We start from the raw sequence: 14,026 nt of genomic DNA on the forward strand, positions 1-14,026 counted from the left end.
TAATGGCAGTTACGTTTATTAGATATATTTTAAGCTGTAACTTGTTTTACGAAAGCTTTACTGGTTTAATTGTCTACATGTACAATGTGCTCCTTAAATATTCCAGTTATCTAAGTAGTTATAGGTTATCCTAAACTAGATGACCATGGCTTGTTCCTGTATTTAATGTCCTACTGATCTGATTGGCTACAGGTGATCTTTTCAATTAAATGTTTTATTAATCTGATTGGCAAAAAAAGGTAAACTTTTCCAATGAAAGTTTAGTGATCTGATTGGCTACAGGTTGGTCCAGTCTATTGAATGTTCTACTGGTCTGATTGGAAATGAGTTGGTCTTGCTAATAATGTTCTACTAATCTGGTTGGCTACATTGGGTCTTGTCTGTTGGATGTTCTGTTGATTGCTTGTCCACAGGTTGGTCTTCTCCATTTAATGTTCTAATGATCTGATTGTCTACAGTTTGGTCTTCTCCATTCAATGTTTTACTGATCTGACTGTCTACAGTTTGGTCTTCTCCATTCAATGTTTTACTGATCTGATTTGCTACAGGTTGGTCTTCTCCACTGAATGTTCGACTGATCTGATTGGCTACAGGTGGTCTTTTCCATTAAATGTTTTATAAATCTGATTGACAAAAGGTAAACTTTTCCAATGAAAGTTTAGTGATCTGATTGGCCACAGGTTGGTCCAGTCTATTGAATGTTCTACTGGTGTGATTGGAAATTAGCTGGTCTTGCTCTTAATGTTCTACTATTCTGGTTGGCTACATTCGGTCTTGTCTGTTGGATGTTCTGCTGATTGCTTGTCCACAGGTTAGTCTTATCCATTCAATGTTTTACTGATCTGATTGGCTGCAGGTTGGTCTTGTCCATTTATTGCTCTACTGATATGACTAACTACTGGCTGGTCTTGTCAATTGAATGTTCTACTGATATGATTGGCTATGGGCTGGTCTTGTTCATTCAATGTATCAGACTGGATATAGGTTGGTCTTGTCTATTTAATGTTCTATTGAACTGATTGCCTACTGTTTGGTCCCGTCTACTGAATGTTCTACTGATCTGATTGGATACAGATTGGTATTATGTGTTCCTGGTCCAGCACAGAGACACACTTCTCAGGTGTCCTGTAAAACAGCTTGGCCTTGGAACTGCTACTAAAACTCCCCAAACTCTAGCCTTGACTAGGTCTCTACTGCTGTCTCTGCAATATGGTACAACATTATTCTATCATCTTAAGTAAAGTGGTCTTGTATTTATTTGTCCAACTATCTGATTGGATACAGGTGGTCTTATCTATTGATGTGGATGTTCTACTAATTGGTTGACCACAGGTTGGTCTGGTCCATTTAATGTTACACTGATCTAATTGGCTACAGGCTGTTCTTATCTAGTTAATGTTCTTCCTATATGACTACCTACTGGTTGGTCTTGTCCACTAAATGTCCTACTGATCTGGAGGCGCATGCGTGAAGCCATCAGGGTAGACATGCAAGCCTCAGGCTCCGCTTGGGGAATAAACGGCCGTTAACAGCCGACGCCGGCACCGCCGTCACTCACCTCCCGCCCGGTCAACACACGGGGACAAGCCCGGGTTGCACACTATGCTCCGCGGGGCCCCCGCTCCAAACAAAGCCCAAAACAATCCGGGACGTCCTAGCCCGTGCCTCCACTAAGATAATGGCGGCTTCCTCCTCACAATACCGCTCTCCTCGCTCAGCAAAGCAGCATCTCATACACGGTGAGTCAGACACAGACCTGGGAACCGCCCCCGTCTCCCTATTCTGACTCACCACCAGCAGACATGCTCATACAATTTGAAAGAATGCTGACAAAAGCACTCAAACAAACGTCCGATCATATAACAGACAAGCTGTCCAGGGAAATTAGAAAACTGGGTCACAGAACGGCTGAACTAGAACAGAGGACAGACGAGCTAGATATGCTCACTCATAACCACTCTGAAATTGAGGCGCTCAAGGACGAAAACCTCACACTTCAAACACGCCTGGAGGACTTCGAGAACAGGGCTAGACGATCGAACATCCGGATCCGTGGCCTCCCTGAATCCGTACTAGATGTACAAACTATGGTCTCAGCCCTTTTCCAGGAGCTAGCCCCAGCCATTCCAATCGCATGTCTGAAGATGGACAGGGTTCACTGTGCCCAGACTCTTTGCCAACCAGAAGGTCCGCCACGGGACATCATAGCAAAATTACATTTTTTCACACTAAAGAACAACTTCTGACTGCGGCCCGCAACAAAGAAGCACTTGTTTTTCAGGGTCACCCTTATCGGCTTTTCCAAGACCTCTCCCCACTTACCATCGCTAAGAGGAGAGCATTGAAACCACATCTCAAGTTCTGCAACAGCATTGTATCACCTATAGGTGGGGTTTCCCATTCTCTGTCCGCTTCTCATACCAAAGCCGTGACTACACATGTAGATATCCTGAAGACCTCCAAGCTACCCTACGACAACTCCATCTTTCATCCCCAGATGCACCACAGATAAACTCTACTCTATGCCGATCAGCCTCCTGCTTACCCCAGAAGACGCAAAACTCCGCACAAGCTCAGGACCAAGCCAACTCACACAAACTCAGCATTGAATCGCCAAATCTTAGACAATGCTAGGCTTGAACTCGACCTATTCTTGACGGAAGCTGCAGAAAAGGCCCTACACCACTCACGCCACAAATATTATACCAAAATCAACAAACCCGACACTTTCTCAGCTCTATCTCTTCGACGTCTTGATCACACCATTAAACCAATCCGACTTAGGCCCCTTTCACACTTATACGACTTCAAAGTCGCACGATTTTACCGCAATTTCGCGGCCGCGATTTTGCCGCGATAGTAGTAGTTGGTACGAATCATAAGGGGGAACTCCATGCCAAGTTTTAAATGAAAAAAACGGCGTGGGTTCCCCCCCGGGGGCATACCAGGCCCTTAGATCTGGTATGGATTGTAAGGGGAACCCCCTACGCCGAAAAATCGGCGTGGGGGTCCCCCCAAAATCCATACCAGACCCTTATCCGAGCACGCAGCCCGGCCGGTCAGGAATGGGGGTGGGGACGAGCTTACGGCCCCCCCCCTCCTGGACCGTACCAGGCCGCATGCCCTCAACATGGGGGGTGGGTGCTTTGGGGCATGGGGAGCGCAGTGCGGCCCCCCCACCCCAAAGCACCTTGTCCCCATGTTGATGAGGACAAGGGCCTCTTCCCGACAACTCTGGCCGTTGGTTGTCGGGGTCTGCGGGCGGGGGGCTTATCGGAATCTGGGAGCCCCCCACCCTATGTGAATGAGTATGGGGTACATGGTACCCCTACCCATTCACCTAGGGAAAAAAGCGTCAATAAAAAACACAGTACACAGGTTTTTAAAATAATTTATTAGGCAGCTCCGGGATCTTCTTCCGACTTCGGGGGTCTCTCCGCCGTCTCCTCCCGGTGTCCGCATCTTCTGCCGGCTCCTCCGCTATCTTCTGCAGCTCAATTGCTAGCGGTGGTCCGGACTTCTGCCTTCTTCTTTTCTTCCAGAGATGTTGACACGATGCTCTCTCCAGCCAGAATGGTCTCTGTGCGCTCCGCAAGGGACTTATATAGGCGGTGGCCCCGCCCCCTTATGAGGTCACTGTCCCGGGGCATGCTGGGACTGTGCCGTCATAAGGGGGCGTGGTCATCACCCGGTGACCACACCTCCTAAAACGTCACAGACCCAGCATGCCCAGGGACTGTGACGGCATAAGGGAGCGTGGTCACCGCCTATATAAGTCCCTTGCGGAGCGCACAGAGACCATTCTGGCTGGAGAGAGCGTTGTGTCAACATCTCTGGAAGAAAAGAAGAAGGCAGAAGTCCGGACCACCGCTAGCAATTGAGCTGCAGAAGATAGCGGAGGAGCCGGCAGAAGATGCGGACACCGGGAGGAGACGGCGGAGAGACCCCCGAAGTCAGAAGAGGACCCCCGAAGTCGGAAGAAGATCCCGGAGCTGCCTAATAAATTATTTTAAAAACCTGTGTACTGTGTTTTTTATTGACGCTTTTTTCCCTAGGTGAATGGGTAGGGGTACCATGTACCCCATACTCATTCACATAGGGTGGGGGTCCGGGATCTGGGGGCCCCCTTATTAAAAGGGGCTCCCAGATTCCGATAAGCCCGCAGACCGCGATAACCAACGGCCAGGGTTGTCAGGAAGAGGCCCTTGTCCTCATCAACATGGGGACAAGGTGCTTTGGGGTGGGGGGGCCGCACTGTGCCCCCCATGCCCCAAAGCACCCACCCCCCATGTTGAGGGCATGCGGCCTGGTACGGTCCAGGAGGTGGGGGGCCGCTAGCTCGTCCCCACCCCCATTCCTGACCGGCCGGGCTGCGTGCTCGGATAAGGGTCTGGTATGGATTTTGGGGGGACCCCCACGCCGATTTTTCGGCATAGGGGGTTCCCCTTACAATCCATACCAGACCTAAGGGCCTGGTATGCCCCCTGGGGGGAACCCATGCCGGTTTTTTCATTTAAAACTTGGCGCGGCGTTCCCCCTCTGGATTAATACCAGACAGCTGTCAGCACTGCCTGAAAAAAGTTTTCTTTTCCCGAATAGCGAGGCCAGGTTTGTGCTTACAAAGTCGTACTGAAGTCGTGTCTATATTATTCAGGCACGACTTGCATGCTACTTCAGGGTTTAACATTGAGGTCTATGGAGTACAACTCGCATAGAAGTTGGACCAAAGTAGTGCAGGGACTACTTTCAAGTCGGCACGACTTAAAGTCGTGCCAATATGAATGGTAGTCATTGAAAATCATGGAGAATGACTTGTCATACGATTTTGCAGTACAAAATCATGGGACAAGTCGTATAAGTGTGAAAGGGGCCTAAAGCTATCCCCAAACGCCTGACCACCCTCTACTCAACTGAAGATAATTTTGATTGCACTCGAGCCGAATCCCTTCTCTCAACTACCACTTTACCCTCTCTTCCCTCTCTACAGCGTGAAAATCTCGAGAAACCAATCGAAATCGAGGAGGTTTTATTGGCCATAAAAACCTTGAAAACCCATAAATGCCTAGGCCCTGACGGGTTCTCAGCCACCTATTTTAAACAGTTTTCAGATCTCCTCGCCCCGGTACTAGTCAAGGCATTTAATGCCATCCTTGCTGGTCGCACATTCCGCCCTGAAACATTGACAGCTGCCATCTCTATGCTCCCAAAACCACAGACAGATGACTCATCTTGGTCAAATTACTGACCCATTTCCCTCCTCAACCTAGACATCAAATTGTTGGCCAAAATCCTAGCTACTGGACTCAACCACACCATCGGCACCTTAATACACAGAGACCAAGTAGGCTTCATCCCGACTCGACAGGCAGGGGACAACATCCGCCGCGCAATTCTCTTGACACATTTAGCACGCAAACGCAATATTCCCCTATGCCTCTTGTCTTTGGACATCAGAAAGGTATTCGATAGAGTCTCCTGGCCCTATTTACAATTTATTCTTAAACTATGGGGTTTTGGCTCCCATTTCCTTTCCTGGATATCGGCTCTGTATGCTGACCCCACAGCCTTTTTCTGCTATATGGGCCACAAGTCGGAGACCTTTAAGATCAAAAGAGGCACACGGCAGGGTTGTCCACCCTCACCACTCCTTTTCACCCTAGTTATTGAACCCCTATCCCAGTTAATTTGACTGGAAGTCGGTGGCCATCATCATAAATTGTGTCTGTATGCAGACGATGTCCTACTCTTCATGTCATCTCCACTGACCTTCGCACCCAACTTACTTAAGCTCCTGACAGACTTTGGCCGAATCTCCAGCCTACAAGTCAATCTGACAAAGTCCAAAGCCCTAAGCATCTCCATCCCTATTGCCGACCTGACACATCTACAAACCTCCCTCCCCTTCCCCGGGCTATCTGCGGCATCATGTACCTAGGAATCAAGCTCACAGCTAACCCATTAGACCGTAACTCAGCCAACTTTCCCCTGATGCTTTCTCACCTCACCAGCCTCTTCACCAAATGGTCTCATCTCCCACTCGCCTGGATGGGTAGAATAACTGCATTCAAAATGACGATTCTCCCTAAAATATTATATCTATTCCGAGTTCTACCCATCCCAGTTCCAGGCTACTATCTCTGCATATTACAGAGACGAACATCTTCTTATATCTGGCACACCAACTGACCCGTATTACACATTATACCCTCTACCTACCGAAGATCGGGGGGGCCTAGGCCTTCCACACTTCACAAAGTACTACTATGCTGCTCAACTAGCCCAACTGCCTAAGTTCCACTCCATTACTGAATTACCCCTTTGGGTGGCCCTGGAGTCCATTGAATGCGACCCCCTCTCTGTTGCAAACCTCCTCTGGCTTCACCCATCTGATCGCCGCACAATATATAACCCATTTATATGCCACTCACTTTCTCTCTGGGACCGTCTTAAGTCCAAGCACTCACTTCAGTCTCCTCATAACCCCATGCTCTCCTTCCTACGCAACCCTTCATTCTACCCGGCCTGGACCTCACCGTCCTCCTTTCACAAATGGTCCTCACCTAACCTCATCTGAGTACATAAATTTATAACCTCTAATGGCATAAAGTCCTTTCCGACCCTCAGGGAATCAAATGACATCCCAACCTCCGAAATCTTCCGATACCTTCAGATAAAGCATTTCTTCAAATCCTTAATTCCCAGAGATTCCTTTTCCCTCTTCATGTCCTTCTTTGAACAAGCCTGCAATAGCTACCCGAACAGAAGAGGCATGATCTCAACCCTCTACACCCAATTGCTTAACACAGGAGCCTTGCCTGTCCTTTCCTACACGTCTAAATGGGAAAGAGATTTGGAAATCACATTAGAAGATGTGGACTGGCACCACATATGCAAGGCCACAAAATCCTCCTCCCAAAACATTGTGGCATTGGAAACCAATTACAAAGTCCTGGCCTGTTGGTACTTGGTCCCAGCCAGGATAGCCAAATATGTTCCTCACTACCCCACCACCTGCTTTAGAGGTTGTTCCGCACAAGGGAACCTCCACCATATTTGGTGGTCATGCCCAATTGCACGAACCTTTTGATCCAACCTGTTTAACATACTCTCCACTCTCTTCGATACAACTCTACAATCTGACCCAACTATAGCACTTTTAAATCTCAAACCGCCAAACTTATCCCAACATCGATTCAAACTTCTCTTGCAGGTCACAACGGCAGCCAAACAAATCAACACCAAATTCTGGAAAACTTCCAGCCTCTGTGTCCTTGCGGTCAAAAACAAGGTCACACAAGCGATAATCCACGCAAAAATAGAGGCAGTTATATCCGATATGGTCGTCAATTTTGAAGCCCTTTGGTCCCCTTGGGTGACACACTTTCTCCCACCCAATTTTGATGAATCCCTTTTACTCCCATAAGAGGCATCCTCATCAACGTATCTCTTGACCAACCCATCTGATACTAGCTAAAAATACCTTGGACCACACACCTTCCCTCACCCTCTCCACTCTCCCCCACCAATCCTCTCCTTCTACCCTGTTTACCCTATTCTCTCTTCTAAATTTCTAAATATCCTACCTCCCCTTTCCTGTAGGTAGTTGACATTTTACAACTCATTTCTAGTTAAACCTATTGCCAGGTCAAGCTTACTGCATTGTTAAACTTTAAGCGTATGTTTCTTTTATTATACGGTTGCTTTACAGTTAACAAAAGTATTATACACATCAGTTTATTGGTTCCCTGGGATTTCATCCCAAGAGTGAATAACCTTCTCCTGGCTCGCTGACACTGGCTATTCTAATGTTTCTACCGCAAGTAAGTCATCCTAATGCCCCATACACACGATCGGACTTTCCGACAACAAAACCGTGGATTTTTGTTAGAAGGGTGTTGGCTCCAACTTGTCTTGCATACATACGGTCACACAAATGTTGGACAACAATTACGAACGTAGTGACTTACAAGACGTATGTGATATCTCCATTACGAACGCTAGTTTTACAAGACCGATGGCTTCCGGCTTGTCCTTGATTCCGAGCATGCGTGGACTTTTGTTCGATGGACTTGTGTACACATGATCGGAAAGTCTGACAACAAACATTTGTTGGCGGAAAATTTGAGAACCTGCTAGCCAACATTTGTTGGCGGAAAATTTGAGAACCTGCTAGCCAACATTTGTTGTCGGAAAGTCCGACAACAAATGTCCGATGGAGCTTACACACGGTCGGACTTACCGCCAACAAGCTCACATCTAACATTTCCCATCGGAAAATCCGATCGTGTGTAAGCGGCATAACAAAACCTCCAACATCTCAGGTGGGGCGAGATGTCCTACCCCATGACACATTGGGGTTGATTTACTAAAGGCCAATAGACTGTGCACCTTGGAAAGTGCAATGCACTCTGCAAGTGCAGTTGCTCCAGAGGTTAGTAAATGAGGTAAAGCTTCACTTTGCAAAGAATATCCAATCACATGCAAGGAAAATAAAAAAAACAGCATTTTTGCTTGCACATGATTGGTTTATGAAAGTCAGCAGAGCTTCTGCTCATTTACTAAGCTCTGGAGCAACTGCTCCTGCAGAGTGCAACTGCACTTTCCAAAGTGCACAATCTTTTTGCCTTTAGTAAATCAACCCAATTGTGTCCCCAACTGGGGTGTCTCGGGGTGATGGACGATGACCCCACCTTCTGCTTAATTCTCGGGATAGACTACATTGATCCCACATGTTTCCTACAATGGTTTTGCCAATCATACACGTTCATGCGAACCTGTTTACAATGATCTAATGTATGCCAAATTTGCATGCAGCAGTCTTTTTGAATTCCAGGGTATGAGTTTTATAGCAGCTTTTTTTTCCTGCCTTTGACCTAATAATTCTCTATGGAAATATTACTCTTCGTCACTGAACACTATCTCTGACAACCTTATTGCACAATAACTGTACCATTCCACTCTACATCCTGCCGCTAATGTCCCAATTACCTGCTGGGGTGTGCTTCACTATCGTGGCTCACACCTGCAGTGTTTTCTTTTGTCATTGTACAGCACAGTCATGCCGCACACTAGGTGCCCATGGGTTTGGAGATCCATAGTTACATAATTGGTAAGATTAAAAGACACTAATCTATTCAGTTCAACCTGTGTAGGTGTGTGTGTGCATGTCAATAATCATTTCCCATATCCCTGCAGGTTGTGTTCACTAAGATGCACGTCCAAGTCTTTTTTTTAAAACTATTAATGCTTCCTGCTGACACCACAGATTGTGGAAGGAAATTCCACATCCGTGCTGCCCTGACAGTGAAAAACCACCTACGCAGCTTAAGGTTAAACTGCTCCTCTTCCAATTTCTTTGCCTGGCCCTGTGTCTTCTTACACTCCCTGAGACTGAATAGTTTTCTACCTACGCTGAGATCACCATTGAGATATTTCTATATTGCTATCACATCTCCTCTCAAGCGTCTCTTCTCCAGGGAGAATACATTTTTTTTTTTAAACAGTAAATAGGTTTTTATTTAGAAGTATTAGAATTGACATTGACACAGTGTACAGACATTAGAGCCCTTTCACACTGGGGCGGTTTGCAGGCGCTATTGCGCTAATAATAGCGCCTGCAAACCGACCCGAAAGTGCCGCTGCTTTCATTCCAGTGTGAAAGCCCCGAGGGCTTTCACACTGGAGCGATGCACTGGCAGGACGGGAAAAAAAGTCCTGCCAGCAGCATCTTCGGAGCGGTGAAGGAGCGGAGTGTATACCGCTCCTTCACCGCTCCTGCCCATTGAAATCAATGGGACGGTGCGGCTATACCGCCGGCAAAGCGCCTCTGCAGAGGCGCTTTACCGCCGACGCCGCCCCCGCCCCAGTGTGAAAGGGCTCTAAGATATATGCATAAGATCACAAGAACAGAAGCAATGGATCAAGTGAAGCTGGTAATAAGTGTCGTTAATAAAATACAGTTGTAAGCAAATTGAACATTACGACAATCGCATCCAACACGCTACCCCAGGGTGAGATGGGGGGGGGGTGAGGTGGAGGGAAGATGAGGGGGGGGAGATGAGGGGGGGGAGAAGGAGCAGGTTATGAGGCCGTCAGAACGAACATTGAAAAAAAATAGAATGTAGGGCGCAATAGTGACGCCTCGGACTTTACAATGAGCCTTAGGGCTCCAGGACATTTGCATCGATCCATTGCGACCAGACCTTATCAAATTTTCTAGGACAGTTTCTGCTCTTATAGGTCAGATTATAAAATGGTAGGACAGAGTTAATCGTGGTCACCCACATGTGGTGTAGGTGGGTTGCTTCCAGTTGAGGAGAATCTCTCCTCTAGCATAGTACAGAGCATAAAATAGAAATAGTTTCACATGCCTAGAGGCCTCAATATTCTCCACATTGCCGAGTAGTGCCATGACAGGATCCAAACTGAGAGACCAGTCACCAAAGGACCCCAGGGCTTTAATTACACCCTCCCAAAAGGGACGTATCAGAGGACATGTCCATACCATGTGGAAGAATGTGCCCGGGGAGGAACTGCATCCAGGGCAGAGGGCGCTCACATCAGGGTATATACTGGCCAGTCTCACGGGGGTATAGTATGCTCGGTGGAGAAATTTGGGTTGGATGAAGCGATCCTTTGCCGAGATCATCTTATTAATGTAGTCAGTTCTAGGATGTCAACCATCCATTTGTTGTATACTTTGGTCAGAGAAGTCATATCGATGAGGAAGAGGTAAAAGTAAAGGGAAGAGAGGGGTTTGTCCAGGATTTTGGAGATGAGTAAGTCTGGAGGGTTAGGGAGAATAAATTTAGTGGTTATAGTCATTTCTCATAACTGAGGTCCTCCTGTCCCCTTATTAATTTAGTTGCCCTTCTCTGGAATCTCTCTAGTTCCAGCACATCCTTCCTGAGGATTGGTGACCAGAACTGGAGGGAATACTCCAGATGTGGCCGAACCAGAGTTTTAAAAAGTGGCAGGATTATCGTTTTTATCTCTGAAGTAAATTCCCTTTTTAATGCATGCTAATAGTCTGCTGGCTTTGCTTGCTGCAGCTTGACATTTGCTAAGTCTGTCTTCTACTAGGACTCCCAGATCATTCTCCATCCCGGATTCCCCCAGATGTTCTCCCTCCTAGTGAGTAACTTGCATTTGTATTTTAAGCCCCAAGTGCATTACTTTACATTAAACCCCATTTGCCATGTAGGTGCCCACTCAATGCTTTGTAAAGGAATGCTGTGCACGCTCTGCAGACTTGTGTTTTAGCATCCGAAGCCAAGGAGGACAAGGCTTTAGGGGCCAAAGTACAGTACAAAAGGGTCAACAGGATACACATAAAGCTGTGCGCTACACCACGTCGGTATAAGACAAGGCTCTTAGGGCTCCTTCATACCAGAACTTGCATTATATCGCACCTCATATCCCACTTTATTTGTGCTACCTCAACGTACGGTTATGCATTGAGGATGTGCATTCTATTGCTATACAAAGTTAGTTGGATCCCAACATATAGCTGCAGTGTGCTGCAACCCATCTGCTTTATAGCATCTCATACCCCCCTCCCCATCCAGTGCTGTAAAATAAAAAAAATTCTGCAGGATTTTTTTTTAGCGTTGACTATTCATTTTGAATAGACTGGCCAACTCAACAACAAAAAAAAATGAACCTATCTTCCCACCACAAGAAAAAAAGACTAAAACCTCCAGATTTTAAGTATAGACAAAGGCAACCTTTTATTTTTAGTTTTGTAAGTAAAGTGGAGAGGCATTAGGTCACCTTTCAGGTTTTTATTGCTGTTTGTAGCTACATTAGTTCTGGTGGCCCTGATGAGAACCAGGGATTCCCCCAATTTGGAGGGATTTCTGATCACTTCCTGCTTTGGCTAAGGAACAGGAAATGAGGGGAATCCTCAATAGGACAAGGGTTGAATTCTCCTTTACTCTATCCAAAATGTAAAAAAAAAAAAAAAAATTGCCTTTAGTTCTACTATTGTAAGTATATAATTGGTAAGTATGCATCCATCATTACGCTAGCTACTCATGACAGATCTAAATGGTCAATAAGAACTGAGATCCATTTTTCTTGATCTGCCATACAGGTTTTTGTGTTTTTTTTTTTTAATGTGATCATTTTACTACAAAAGAAAAAAAAGAAAAAAAAAAGAAACACATTTCTTATATAGAAACATTGAAGAGTGGCACCAGAAATAGAGCAACTGGTCCATCAAGTTTGCCATTTTTACTTTGTCTGAGTATAGATCGATGTTTGTCCCAAGTATGTTCAAACTACTTACTACTTACTTATTGAAAATCTTGCCCTCTGGAACCTTATTCACATCTAGACATGCCTAAAAGCTGCCTGGTGAAGAGGAGTAAAAGGTCCCCGTTGGTGTCCTACTGAATGAGGGATGAGGACGAGGACAGAGCACAGCCCCCCCCCCCCCCACTGGCATGGATGGTGTATGCCATGTTCGAGCAAAAGCCAGCTCTGTGCTCTATCGGAGGCTCCCATCTCTCGGCAAGCACGGACCGAGCTGCCCTGACTCCACCCTGCAGCCCCCGGCCAGCCCCAGTTCTGGAACCTGGAGTCAGTGCAGCAGGCGCTGTCCAGCTGACCTGTCCGGTGAGAAGAGAGTACCTGGAGTGGAGCTTCAGCCTGGGATTGGGGTTGGGGGGAGGCAGGGAAAAGGGAAAATGGGAGGGGGGCTGAGTCCCTGCACCATGGGGCTCCAGGTTGCACTCGCCCCCTGGGCCAACAGTTGCCAGTCAGCCCCTGGGAATCAGGACCCCCTTCCCCCTGTTGATGACTGCTCTAGTGATAAAAGGTTCTGTATAGAGGAAAGAGGACCTCCTTCCTCCTGCTGGTGACCCCTTAGTTATCTAAAGATCTATATAGAGGAATCAGGACCTCCTTCCTCCTGTTGGTGATCCTGCTAGTGATATAAAGATCTATATAGAGGAATCGGGACCTCCTTCCTCCTGCTGGTGATACCTTTAGTGATATAAAGATCTATATAGAGGAATCAGGACCTCCTTCCTCCTGCTGGGGATCCCACTAGTTATATAAAGATATATGTAGAAGAATCTAGACCTCCTTCCTACTGATGGTGACCCCTCTAGTGATATAAAGATTTATATACAGGAATCAGGAGTTCCTTCTTTCTTCCAGGTGATCCCTCTAGTGATATAAAGATCTATATAGAAAAATCAGGACCTCTTTCCTTCTGCTGTTGATCCCTCTAGTGATATAAAGATCTATATAGAGGAATTAGGTCCTCCTTCTTCCTGTGGGTGATACCTCTAGTGATATAAAGAAATATGTAGAAGAATCTAGACCTCCTTCCTACTGATGGTGACCCCTCTAGTGATATAAAGATTTATACAGAGGAATCAGGAGTTCCTTCCTCCTTCCAGGTGATCCCTCTAGTGATATAAAGATCTATATAGAGAAATCAGGACCTCTTTCCTCCTGCTGGTGACCCCTCTAGTGATATAAAGATCTATATAGATGAATCAGGACCTCCTTCCTCCTGCTGGGGATCCCACTAGTGATATAAAGATATATGTAGAAGAATCTAGACCTCCTTCCTACTGATGGTGACCCCTCTAGTGATATAAAGATTTATATAGAGGACTCAGGAGTTCCTTCCTCCTCCCAGGTGATACCTCTAGTGATATAAAGATCTATATAAAGAAATCAGGACCTCCTTCATCCTGCTGGTGACCCCTCTAGTGATATAAAGCTCTATATAGAGGAATCAGGACCTCCTTCCTCCTGCTGGGGATCCCACTAGTGATATAAAGATCTATATAGAGGAATCAGGACCTCCTTCCTCCTGCTGGGGATCCCACTAGTGATATAAAGATCTATATAGAGGAATCAGGACCTCCTTCCTCCTGCTGGTGAATCCCCTAATGATAAAACTATACAATTCTGTTTCCTTTTCCCTCAGCCTGATCACACTGTTTGCTCATTTTGCACTCATCTGACATAAGCAATCAGCTCTTGAAAAATTCCAAACTTGAACTGG

At 46.4% G+C, this 14,026-nt stretch overlaps 1 protein-coding gene across 1 annotated transcript in view; it reads right to left on the bottom strand.

Annotated features, from left to right (window-relative positions):
- Nucleotides 1-14,026, bottom strand: part of CNTFR (ciliary neurotrophic factor receptor) — a 117,959-nt gene that overhangs the window by 11,225 nt on the left and 92,708 nt on the right. The gene's annotated exons all lie outside the window — the stretch shown is intronic.

Source organism: Aquarana catesbeiana, linkage group LG01, assembly GCF_042186555.1.
Source record: "Aquarana catesbeiana isolate 2022-GZ linkage group LG01, ASM4218655v1, whole genome shotgun sequence".
Lineage (NCBI taxonomy): Eukaryota > Metazoa > Chordata > Amphibia > Anura > Ranidae > Aquarana > Aquarana catesbeiana.